The following is a 12341-nucleotide window of genomic DNA, read 5'->3' as shown; positions in this document are numbered from 1 at the left end:
AGACCCAAACCGTGAGCAGCAGCAAGATTTGTTGTGAAAAGCAAAAGAACAAGGATTCCACAATGTGGAAGGGGACCCGAGCAGGTTGCCACTGCTGGCTGGGGGGTGGCCAGCTTTTATTCCCCTATTTGTCCCCTCCCATGTTCTGTTTCTATCCTATCAGAAGGCCCTTTTTTCAATCCTCCCTGCAATTGGCTACTTTTAGGATCCTGCTGATTGGTGCATTTTACAAAGAACTGATTGGTGCATTTAACAATCCCTTGCTAGCTACAGAGCGCTGATTGGTGCGTTTTTACAGAGCACTGATTGGTGCATTTTACAATCCCCTTGCTAGCTACAGAGCACTGATTGGTGCATTTTACAATCCTAGCTTCAGAGTGCTGATTGGTGCATCTTACAATCCTCTTATAAGACACAAAAGTTCTCCAAGTCCCCACTCGACCCAGAAAATCTAGCTGGCTTCACCTCTCAATATTATGTAGGACCTCCTAACATTTGTATAGTGTATTACAGTGGGTTTCAAACTTTTAATAACAGAACATTTGGTCCACATTAAATCTTATGCCAACCTAAGTAGAGCAGTGGCCCGTCTTCCCCAATCAAGACTTTTCTGAATTTACTGAGGCTTCAAAGGCACAGTTTCAAAAGACTGGAGCACTAAATATTTCTATAATTTCCTAAGCAGTAAAGGGACCCTGGATGAGAGTGGAATCACTCCTGATACCACTTCAAACACTATGTCCAATCCCCAAACTGTCCCCATTAGAAGAGCAGGGGACACACGCACTTTGAAAACCATCAATATATTGTGGTTTTAAATAAAAACCCGCCTGGGCGCAGTGGCTCATGCCTGTAATCCCAGCACTTTGGGAGGCCGAGGCGGGCAGATTGCCTGAGGTCAGGAGTTTGAGACCAGCTGGGCCAACATGGCAAAACTCCATCTCTACTAAAAATACAAACATTAGCTGGGCATTGTGCATGCCTGCAGTCCCAGCAACTCGGGAGGCTGAAGCAGGAGAATCGCTTGAACCTGGGAGGCAGAGGTTGCAGTGAGCCAAGACTGTGCCAATGCACTCCAGCCTGGGTGACAGAGTGAGACTCCATCTCAAAAAAAAAAAAAAAAGAAAGAAAGAAAGAAAAAGAGAAGTACATAGTGATTAAATAAAAATCCTGTCGCAAAGAGGATTGGGGAATGTCCATTGTCCTCGAGCTTGAGTGAGGTTGAGACATGGTATGTCCCTGTGGCAGGGAGCCTGAATCCTGCCTGGCTCTAGCATCTGCTGTCATCTTGAATTTCAATTGAATAAGAATAATACTGCAACTTCTGGGCTATTTTTCCAAAAGTTGGAAAATGTTGGCATTACTGAATCCACTCTGGCTAAAGTTAAGAGAAACTGTGTCCCAGCTTGCCGGGCCCAGTCACCTGGAAACAGGATGCTCTCTGACTAATGGTGCCAAATCCATGGTGTAATCTAGCCCTTTGTGAGAATTTAGAGTGACTCTCTCACAAAGTGCTTTTCACGGTTCATCTGCTTAGCGAGGATCTAGCTATTAGCTATTCACCCCTTGCTAGAAATATAGAATATGACATTCAGTATAAAATCCATGACAAAGAAGAAAGGCCCATGTCCATGGCTAGAACAAAATGATTTAATCCACCGAAATTTCTTTCAGGGAATGCACTTGAGGAGTTAGAACAAATATTTGGGGAGCAAGTGGGTAGGGCTATGGATGATGAGGGCTGCTACTACACAACCTAAGAAGACACTGTCTCCTGGAGTTGTACAACTCGGGGGTACTGGGAGATCCCGACGGCATACATTGATAACAAGTGTGGCTCCTACATTGCCTTCTGGCAAGGTCAGCCCTGTTTCCTAGCAGGCCTAGTTTTGGAGAAGCCCCAGTAATTTACTTAAATAAAAACCCAGCTGGGCACAGTGGCTCATGCCTGTAATCCCAGCACTTTGGGAGGCCAAGGTGGGCGGATCACCTGAGGTCAGGAGTTTGAGACCAGCCTGGCCAACATGGAGAAACTCCATCTCTACTAAAAATACAAAAATTAACTGGGCTTGGTGGTGCATGCCTGCAGTCCCAGTAACTCGGGAGGTACTGGGAGACCAATTATTGTACAGATCATTATCAGTACAATATCAAATCAGTATCAGTACCTTGTAGGGAGCAGTATTTCTTTGCACAACTCAAGGGAAGAAGGGCAGAGAGAAGAACACTACTTGGTGGTTGCATGAGATTCTTTAAGATTTTGATGTGAACTGTAGGATCGGACCCCACCCTGTGATCACAGAGATCTTCTGAAAAATCTACAAGTCTACAGGAATGCTTCTTTTTTTGTTTTTTTTGTTTGTTTGTTTTTTGGTTTGTTTTTTAGTGAGTAGCAACGAGAAGACTGAGTTCCAAGTCCAGACTGAACCTGCATCAGGGAGGAGGGACATCTGGTTTACATCAGTGATGACTCTTTTTCGTTCATTTATTGAGCGCCTACTGTATACAGGCAGTGATGGAGGAACAGGGAGCATACATATTCTAAATAGATAAGTCTGCATTGTTGTGTGTGATAAAATACACATAACTTAAAAGTTACCATCTTAACTATTTTTAAGCGTACAGTTCAGTGGCATTAAATGCGTTCATATTGTTGTGCAACCATCCCCATTGTTCATCTCCAGAACTTTCTCATCTTGCAAAACTGAAACTCTACCCATTAAACAAAAACTCCCCCTTGCTCTCCACCCTTGCAATCACCATTCTGTTTCCTGTCTCCTTGAATATGACTGCTCTAGGAACCTCACTTAAGTGGAATCATACAATCTTTGTCCTTTTGTGTCTGGCTGATTTCACTTAACATAACGTCCTCAAGGTTCATCCATGTTGGAGGAACACGGATCTGAACATAGATCTGAACATGGATGATCAGAATTTCCTTGCTTTTAAAGGCTGAATAAAATTCCCTTGAATGGATAGACCCCATTTCATTTATCCATTCATCTGTCTATGGATACTTGGTTTGTTTCTACCTGTTGGTTGTTGTGAATAATGCTGCTGTGATCATGGGTGTATACAAATTATCTCTTCAAGACCCTGCTTTCAATTCTTTTGTCTATAAACTGAAAGTGCAATTGCTGAATCACATGGTAATTCTGTTTAAATTGTTGAGGAATGGCAAGATTGTTTTCCACAGTGGCTGTACCATTTTACATTCCCACCAATAGTGCACGTGGGTTCCAATCTCTCCACATCCTTTTTATTTATTTATTTGTTTATTTATTATTTTTGAGACAGAATCTCACTCTGTCACCCAGGCTGGAGTGCAGTGGCACAATCTCAGCTCACTGCAAGCTCCATCTCCCAGGTTCACGCCATTCTCCTGCCTCAGCCTCCTGAGTAGCTGGGACTACAGGCGCCCGCCACCATGCCTGGCTAGTTTTTTTTTTTTTTTTTTTTGTATTTTTAGTAGAGACAGGGTTTCGCCATGTTAGCCAGGATGGTCTCCATCTCCTGACCTCATGATCTGCCCGCCTCAGCCTCCCAAAATGCTGGGATTACAGGCGTGAGCCACCGCGCCCGGCTCTCCACATCCTTTTTAATGCTTTTTAAACAATAGTAGCTATCCTAATGGACAGAGTTTTGATTTGCATTGCTCTAATGACTAATGATGTTGAGCATCTTTTCCTGTGCTTATTGGCTATTTATATACCTTTTCTGGAGAATTGTCTATTCAAGGCCTTTGCCCATTTGTAATTGGGTTGTTTGAGGGTTTTTGTTGTTGTTGAGTTGACAAGTTTGAATTTTTGAGTCCTTGTAAGACCTACTTAATTTTTCTTGCCTTTGACTACCAAGATTCTAAGACAACCCCCCTTGACAAAATAAATAATTGATGACAATGACTTCCACACGTCACAAAACGAGTAGTATTTCTAAATCTTCCAGACTTATCATGCTTAGACCCTTTTCGGAACAACTTTCAGCTTCTAAGAAACTGGGAATATCTAAGGCCCAAGCACATGGCTTATATTCCTCTCATCTAAACAGTTCTCATCTGGGTAGCTTTCATTTAGCCTTCATTTTGCAGGGGGTGGAAATACCCTTCACCCAGTTCCAAAACTGCAGCTGCTGATGTGTGAAAAAACCCCCAAAGTCACATGTCCCACAGGCAGCTGCCCTTTGACTTGAGTGTTTCTACGTAGGAACACTTTTCCTTGAAAACAAGGGAGATTGCATGATAAGTATTGAGAAAAATTTCTCTCTCCTGGTACCCCAAAGCAAAATTGAATTGGTGCAGGATTTAGGTTGTTTATTCTTAAGAATATGTTTTTTCTCGCTCTAATACTTGCAAATTTGAGTCTACAGGGCAGTTATACAATAGTATACCTAAATGTGTATTTTTTTAGCTCCAAGACATTGGTATGTTCCTTTGTACAAGGCCTGCACACTGTCTTCTGACCTGTATGCACAGTATATTGTAGAATGCATGTTGTGTTGTATACTGTGCAGTGCATTAAACAGCTGGTCATCAGGACCACAGTGAGCCTGACTATGTGCCAGTCATGTTGCTAAGCATTTTATGTGTATTGTGAATAGTAACCAGGAAGAATCAAGAGCAGGAATCCCAACTCTGACCGTTACTAGCCTTGAGATACTACCAAGCTACTGAAGTCTCAGTTTCTTTATCTGAAAAATGGAAATAATATTGAGAGGTGAAGCCAGCTGGACTTCTGGGTCAGGTGGAGACTTGAAGAACTTTTCTGTCTTACAAGAGGTTTGTAAAATGCACCAATCAGTGCTCTGTAAAAACGCACCAATCAGCGCTCTGTGGCTAGCTAGAGGTTTGTAAAATGAGCCAATCAGCACTCTGTAAAAATGCACCAATCAGCACTCTGTGGCTAGCTGGAGGTTTGTAAAATGGACCAGTCGGCCCACGTAAAATGGACCAATCAGTGCTCTGTAAAATGGACCAATCAGCACTCTGTAAAATGGACCAATCAGCAGGACATGGGCGGGGACAAATAAGGAAATAAAAGCTGGCCACCCCAGCCAGCAGTGGCAACCCCCTGGGGTCTCTTTCCACCCTGTGAAAAATTTATTCTTTTGCTCTTCACAATAAATTTGCTGCTGCTCAGTCTTTGGGTCTGCACAACTCTTAAGAGCTGTAATACTCACCACGAGGGTCCGCAGCTTCATTCTTGAAGTTAGCAAGACCAGGAAGCTACTGGAAGGAACAAACTCCAGACACAATATTACCATCTTTCATTTATTCTAAGATGTGTAATTTTTCACATTTTAGCAGATCTGGAACCACAGCATGTCACACAATCAACAGAGTTTTAGATTCAATAAAAAATAGTATAAACTGTTCAAGATGTTGTTATGAAAATTAAAGGAGATCCCACGTATAAAATGAGGAGCACTGGCTCTGAGGCATGGTAGTCCTGAAATGCGTATCAGCAGATACAACTTAATCTGTGTCTTCCTGCTCCAGACACCCCCATAGCCATCGAATGGACATCTCAACCTGCCCCAAGCAGGACCCTGATTTCTGTGCCCCACTCCTACCCTTGCCCAGTTCTTTCCTTCCTCGTGTACAGCTCTACCTTACACCAGCTGCTCCAGGCCAAATATCTAGGAGCCCTCTCTGAGTCCTCTTTCCTCGTTCTGAGATAAAGTTCATCCCAAACCCTGTCAGCACCATCTTCAAAATCTATCCAGAATCTGACCATTTCTCACCACCCCCACGACTACCAGAGTCACCATCACCCATTACCCTTTTCATGACATCAGTCTCTTCACTCAGCTCCTGTGAACGCCCCTTCCCTCCTGGCTGTACCCCTCCCCTCTCAGATACTCCATCCACAAGCAGGCAGAAGGATTCTTTAAAACCCAAGTCCCTCACCTCCTCAGAACCCTCTCATAGCCTCTATCCCACTGACAACACCATCCTTATCTCCCTGACTGCAGAGTGCTGCATGACCTGGTGTTATGAATTGAATTGTGTCCCACCAAAGTCATATGTTGAGGCCTCACTCTCAAGGTGACTGTATTTGGAGATGGGGCCTTTAAGGAGATAATTAAGGTTAAGTGAGGTCATGAGGTGGGTCCCTAATCTGATGGGATTGGTGTTCTTATAAGAAGAGGTGGCTGGACATGGTGACTCACGCCTGTAACTCCAGCACTTTGGGAGGCCAAGGCAGGAGGATTACTTGAGGCCTGGATTTCAAGACCAGCCTGGGAAACATAGCAAGACCTGGTCTTTACAAAAAAAAATCAAATTACAAATTAAAATAAAAAGAAGAAGAAGAAATAGCAAAGCACTCTCCTCCTGCTTGTACAGAGGCAAAGCCGTATGAGAACACAGCTAGAAGGTGGCTGTCTGCAAGCTGAGGGGAGAGACCTCACCAGAAACCAACCCCGCCAGCACCTTGATCTTGGATTTCAAGTCTCCAGAACTGTGAGAAAACAAATATCTGTTGTTTAAGCTATGCAGTCTGCAGTAGTCTGTTATGGCAGCCTGCACTGACTAACACATGGCCCCTCCTCACCTCACCTGCCCCTCCCAAGACTCTTTTCCTCCAGCAACGTGTTGCTCTGAACACACACTTACACACTAGTCTCATTGCTGTTTCCTGAAGCTGCTCAGCTCATTCCTGCCTTACAGCATTTGTGATTGCTGTTCCCTCTGCCTGGAATTTCTTCTGTTTTGTTTTTGCTGAGCTCACTCCCTCACCACCTTCAGGTTTCTACTTGGTGTCACCTAAGAAGGCATCTCTATTCATCCTAAGTAAGACTTTCCTTTCCGGATCACCTTGCACCCCCAGTCTTATTTTATTTTTCTCCACAACACTGACATAATAATATGTACTCATTTGTTTATTGTCTCTCTCTCTGTGGCCAGAATAAAACCACCTCCCAGAATAAAAGCTCCAAGATGATCAGTCTCAGATCTCTCCTTGAGAAGATCAGAGACTGATCATCTTGCTCCCTGCTGCATCTCAGCACCCAAACAATGCCTGGCACATAGTAGGATTGCAACATATGTATGTTGAATGATGAAGTGAATGAATTAGTATGTATCATGCTTGCTTCATAGACATATGAGTATATGTATGTATGTATACATATATGTAACATGTGTATGTATTTACACACATATATTCATCTATATATTTGTATCTATGTCAACATCTGCACCTATCTATAAAGCAGGACATGTTCATTTGTAAAGAGGATACGGACCAAGAATTTATTTCTGATTCTATATGAAGGGAGGAATTCTAATGGCAAAATGATGTTGTGTTTGAAAACCAAAAGCCCAAGGTCACACAGCTGCCAGTCCATCAGAGGCCAATTTCCTTATCACACTAGATTGGCTCTTGAAAATCTCACCATAAATTATGAGGAAGAAAGAAATTCAAACCAAAGAATAGTAGAGCTAGAGGGTTATTTGAGATTCTCTAGTTCAGCCAACAAAAAGTGTGCTGCTCCTCTCCCATCTCACACCCTTGGCAGACATCACTAATGGATTATGGCACTTTCCACCATTGAACTTCTGAGTCCTCTTTAGCTTAATGCCTCAGGCTGACTTAGCTGCTCAAATGAAGTGATTTGTCATCCCAAATCTAGCCCACCCCAATCGGTTTTTGGATTGACAGTCTGAGGCCCAGAGAGGAGCATTCATTTGTCCCAAATTGCACAGCATGCCAGAGCCAAGGCCTGGGTCACCCAAAGCTGACCTGGCTTGTGTTCCTATGGTGCAACGTTAAGCTGGAAGGAAACTTAGAGGTCATGTTCAATATAAAATCACATAGAAGGTTATTATTTCTAAATGATCTTTCATTACTTCTGATTACTTCTAAAATTTTTAATCACTTGCTGCCAAAAGTTAAGTTACCAGTAAAATGAGCTACAGGAATCAGACCAATTCTGGCTGCCAGCAAGATGCTAAATAGAACCAATTGTAGTCAAGAGACCAAGAATAAATTCCTGCCTTTTGAGATCAAGGAAAGTAAAAGACAGTTCAGCAAAAATAGAGAGTGAGAAGCTTGAATGGTGAAAAGTGAGGGCGGATCAACACGTTTTTCAAACCCGTGCAGGCTGCAGAAGACACTATCGCCTTCCTCCCAAGAGCCATCCTCCACTTTTATCTCTGCTAACAGAAATCCAGTCATATTCTGATCTCCATCCCTCAGGCGAGGTCACTATTCCTAGCTCAAGACTAGATCCCAGTTGTCCAAGCCAAACATGCAATCTCATTCCCCCTGACAACGATGAATACAAAACTGCATGTGATCTAATTCTGACCACAGTCCTGCTACAGGACTCTGGGAAAAACTGGTCACTTTTAAAATGAGAAACACAAAAATGCCAGTCTCTTGTTGCCTTTGGACATTGGTACATTTGAGTGTGATGACTGGGCTATGGCAACCATCCTGGCACCATGAGGAGAACAACTTGAGGCAGGACTGACAGGCCCAGGACCGCAGAAAGGAAGCACAGTAGAAGAAACCTGGATGCTTGGAAATGTGGAGAACCCCAGGAGACACCCTGCCTTGGGTCATAGATCTTTCTTCTTTAAAACATTTGGCATTGGGGTTTCTCTTACCTGCTACCTAAAGCATACCAACTGGTAGATGAAATACCTCCTATTTCTTCCTAGAGACTGAAACAGGCTTAGTCAAAACTCCAGGCCTTTCCCAGCTCCCAGACATTGCACCCTCACTTTCCCAGTTGTCTAAGGACAGAACAGACCCTTATATCTGAGGGCACCTGGGGAAGCTCCACCGTGACCCACGTGTATTCCAGGTGCCTGAAATACCACCCTTAGCGAGGTATTGTTCTGTTTAGGTATGCAAATTGTCCTGGGGTAGATTAAGTCCCCTAAGTGAGAAAGAACTAATTGCATCTCTTTCTTCTTCCAAGAAACTTTGGCAGACTGTTATTACAGGAGAAACAGATGCTGAGATGGGAGTTAATGCACAGGGGTTTCATGAAGGCAAATGCCTGTGAGAGAAAATGGGTGGAAGGGAGGGTAGAGAGAGCAGTCAGGCCATGTGATGCAAGACCCTGAGTGGAGGAGAGAGAGAAGGAAGATTGGGTAGAAGCATTCTAGGCAGTTGTGCCAACTTGATAGGCTTGGCAGTGCCTTCCTTCAGCCAAGGTCTACTAACAGCAGAGTTCTGTGTCTGCCAGTGATAGCTCCCCTTCAATTCCTGCCAGGCAGTCCTGGGTAGGAGCAGTCTCTGGGAGGTGTGGCCTCTGCACAGACACAGCTGGAAAAAATAGGCTCCTAGGGCAGAGGGGAAGGAGACCTGGAGTGGGAGACACCCCCACAGGGGGTCGTGTCTGCGTGATGGTCACACTCTGCTCCATTCAGGCACTCACTCAGTAAACCTCTTTCAGTGAAGTCAGCTCAGACCACCAATTCTTCACATGGTGGTCATGTCAATGGCTGTCGTTGCTGACAAATGGAAACTAGAGAGGGGCTAGGTCACTTGAGAACATTAATGTGTCAGGCCAGTTTGGCACAGGAGAAAGCTGAGCTCATGACGCAGAGGCTCCAGGAGCCACATGTGCCTGGGGATTAGTGCTACTCTGGACTTTATAGGCCGTGCAGTTTGGGGCAGTTTGAGGCCATTTTCTCTGGTTCTTACCAGCCAGGAAGAACCCCATCCAACCTCTGAGTTACTCATTGTAAGCCTGGCTGCTGCATCAGAGATTCAAAACACTGGGCCTTAGGTGACAGTGCAGTTGCCTTCTCACATATTAGTGCGAGTGCAGGTCTGGGACGGGGACCCAGGCTCCTGCCCTCTTGTTGCTCTGCCCTCCCCAGAGTGCTGTGAAAGAATACCGCCCACAGAAAAATATTGATGAGATGATGCCTTGGCAGCCCATGTATGTGCCAGGCACTGTTCTCAATACTTTATAAGTATCAAGGCTTTAACCCTCAAAATCTCTCAGAGTAGATAATATCCTAATTTTACAGAAAATGAAGCCAAAAAATCGAATTGCCAGCTCCACAATCTATGCTGGTAACAACCACGCCTGCTAGCCAGAAGGAAGAGGGGCAGGGGTGTGCAGAGAAATGGAGCCCTCCTTCCCTTTAAGGACTGAGACAGATACCATGAGTCAGGTGGCCACTCTTGGTTTCCAGGGTGGCTGAGAGATGCAGTCCTTAGCTGGGCAGGCATGTGCAAAGTGCCCAGTTAAATTACTACTCTGCCTGGAATGGCTCTTCCAATCATTTACACCATCATTCATTATTTACCAGGCCATGATTTAGGCTAACATTATCCAAGATTCAGTTCACCTGCACTGGGAAGATACTTCCAAATCCACCCCTGGCTGGGTTAAATGCCCCACTTAGGGCTTCCATTAGCCCCTGGGATGCCTTCTATGTCACTCTTATTATATGTTATTAGAAGATCCTCGCTGGTCCCAATAGGCCTACAGATATGGTTTGTTTGGCCCACACAGTGTTTAAAGAAAAAAAAATAGAAAAAAAACCACACACATACACACACACACACACACACACACACACAAGCAATTCCAAACATATGGCTTCCTCTTAAAAATCATAAGGCACAACAATACTGGACAGTCAACTGAGACTGAGTAGCTCCCCAATCCCTGTACAGAGGACACATGCACTTTGTTCTCGCAGTCCCCACTGCTCCCTAATGTTCCACACCCTCCCTAATTCATTCATTCATGTTGCCTGCCTGGCCCCTATAGGTAGTAGCCATTGCAACTCCATTGGACCATGGGTTTTTGGGGGGCAAAGTGTGATTCAGCTGGATGTGCCTTGCACTTGGCACACAGCAGGTGCTCGGAAATGTTTGTGGAGTGTGTGAATAGGTTCGCTGAAACTTTCAGGATTAAATTGCATTGCAGCACAGACATATATTCCACCCACACCCTTCCCAACCGTCACCCCAAAGAAATCTATATTTAATTGGGTTTGCAAAATCAGAGCCTCCAAGCAACTTCACACTAGAGATCCTTTCTAAACGGCAGAAATGCGACAGCTTAGCCCTGCGTGCTCGAGCCTATTCATAGCTCGGGTGTGTTTCCTGGGCAGCTGCATTGTTCTTAGTGGGAGAGCAGCAGGGGCAACCGTCTAAGTCCGACTCCCCCTCTGCCTCTCCCAACCCTCCCTCATGCCCTTCCCCACTTCTCTTTCTCTGTCCAGCTCGCCTGCCCGCTGCCTATTCTGTTGGATGGTTATTTATTTATTGTCAACACTAATCAGAGGGTGGGGAGGGGAAATAGGAGCTCTTGCCGATGCGAAAGTGCTTCGCCAGGATCCCCAGGGAGAATCCTGTGCAGTGTGCAGCGCCAGAGGTCACTGTCACCTTGGCCTTGAGGTGGCCTGTTTACCAAAGTGAAATGAAGATATCAGTCAGATGTCAGGTAAATGCTAATGGCCAGCTCCTGGGCAGAGAGCTGGCACAGGATTGGCTGGGCTGGGTGAACCCTTCCTTTCCAATTCTGCAGCACAAAGGCCCCAGTGACTTAGCAACTCTGATAAGAGGTCAATGGGCAAATGTCAGTCCTTGATTGAATGCGCCTCTTGGCCTGGTTTCAGGAGCTCCAGGGCTGCCTCTCTGCATTTCCCTCCGCTCTCCCCACTCCTATTCAACTGGAGGAAGGTGAGGCATTTGTTGGAAAGCCCTCCCTCCCACCCTTTCCCTATCTCTGGCAGGAAAGAAAGCCTATCCCTCGTGTCCCAAGGTCCAAAAGCACAATGAAAACCGGCATCATTATCCTCCAGCCGTGAATGGGAAAAGCGGGATGTTGACTATGGGTCGTCACCTAGGAGGACGGATGAGACTGGATTCAGTCGCAGAAAAGGACAGGAAACAGTCGCTGCCTTGTTTATCACTGTGTGATACATAGCACCCCGGGGCCGCCTCTCCGTGCAGGGCCTCCTTAGGAAGTCAGCACCTGAAACAGGAACCTCCGCGTCACATGGTCCAAGATGAACAGGGCCTGTTAGCTCGGTCTCCCAGGACTGTGGATCCTTTTTGCATTCCTTCTATTGTTTTTCCAATGTGGGGGGTTGGCACTGGGCACAGTGAGGGTCTCACACCTCTGCTGGTTCTCACCAACAGGAAGCATCTCCTACATTGACATCTTCAAGCAGCCCCTCCCCAAGCCCCTCGATGTCACTTAGTCTTCATTCTCATCTAGGCTTTTCTGCAAACTCTCCTGTTCCTCAGTCAACCCTCTTTTATTCTTCTTTAGACTTTTTCTCTGCATCCTCCTGCCCCTGCCACCATAACAATTGAAAGAACTGTCAAATCTCCTCAAATAAATTTTTCTGCATTTTT

Source organism: Hylobates moloch, unplaced genomic scaffold (genome assembly GCF_009828535.3).
Source record: "Hylobates moloch isolate HMO894 unplaced genomic scaffold, HMol_V3 SCAFFOLD_6, whole genome shotgun sequence".
NCBI classification, from domain to species: Eukaryota; Metazoa; Chordata; class Mammalia; order Primates; family Hylobatidae; genus Hylobates; species Hylobates moloch.
This window is presented reverse-complemented; position numbering follows the sequence as displayed.